The following is an 838-nucleotide window of genomic DNA, read 5'->3' as shown; positions in this document are numbered from 1 at the left end:
ATAGTGAAGAAAAACCAGTCATTCCAGAGAATCCAGCAGGTGAGTTTATGGAAATTAACACAAGGCTTTCCCGGAGCTTAGAAGGTAGAAACACAGACTACCAAAACACAAAAAAGTTAGAAAAAGGCTTAAAATAATAAAATGACAAAAAGCAATTCTAGAAATAAAGTTGCCTTAAAAATTACAAAAGTTTTCGGAATACAGTGCAGTTATACCACCCACGGAAATACTGCCAACGAAAAAAAAGACAAAAAGCCAAAAAGCAATACCTAATCAGAGCTCCCACCCATAAACGCTACAAGACACTTAAGGAACACCAAAATACTTCTTTCAAAACAACCGTACAGGAGGGAACGCAACTCAAATGCCCACTACCACAAATCGCACAGTCGAGTTTCCCCCATTCAGGAAAATCGCAAAAGCCAGCGCATCCGGAGTAACACGAAAAAGCCTTGCCCTGAAAAAGACCACCTACACGGTCATAGCACCTCCACTGCTACATGAGTCTAAGTTTGCGGAGAACACAGCAATACCCGCCGCTGTACACACCANCGCTGTACACACCACTCTAAGGTTGGGGTCACTTCTGAAACAACTCTAATTGGCCTTTATCTACAAATAGCGACACTCAAAACCAAATTTTCGTACCACATATCTTAGCTTTGGGAACATAATCATGCACATCTTTTCAGGAAATCTCGGTTCCCAAAGGCCCTGAGTCCTGCATCTACAGACTCCACCTCCCGGCATAACGTCACGCGCGCTCCGCCCGGCAGAGCCAGCAGCTGCGCCCCCTTGAGGCTGGCTTACAGACCGGTTTCTCCTCCCGTTTGCTCCA

At 45.0% G+C, this 838-nt stretch overlaps 1 non-coding gene across 1 annotated transcript; it reads right to left on the bottom strand.

The window, feature by feature from the left end:
• Positions 1-347: 347 nt before the first annotated feature.
• Positions 348-508, bottom strand: LOC117800729. Its single transcript, XR_004623155.1, has one exon. It is a non-coding gene; the product is annotated as a U1 spliceosomal RNA (small nuclear RNA).
• Between the last annotated feature and the right edge of the window lie 330 nt (positions 509-838).

The sequence above is a fragment of the Ailuropoda melanoleuca genome, unplaced genomic scaffold (assembly GCF_002007445.2).
Source record: "Ailuropoda melanoleuca isolate Jingjing unplaced genomic scaffold, ASM200744v2 unplaced-scaffold76052, whole genome shotgun sequence".
NCBI classification, from domain to species: domain Eukaryota; kingdom Metazoa; phylum Chordata; class Mammalia; order Carnivora; family Ursidae; genus Ailuropoda; species Ailuropoda melanoleuca.
Note: the sequence above shows the minus strand (reverse complement) of the source record. Positions and strands in the feature narration are given on the sequence as shown.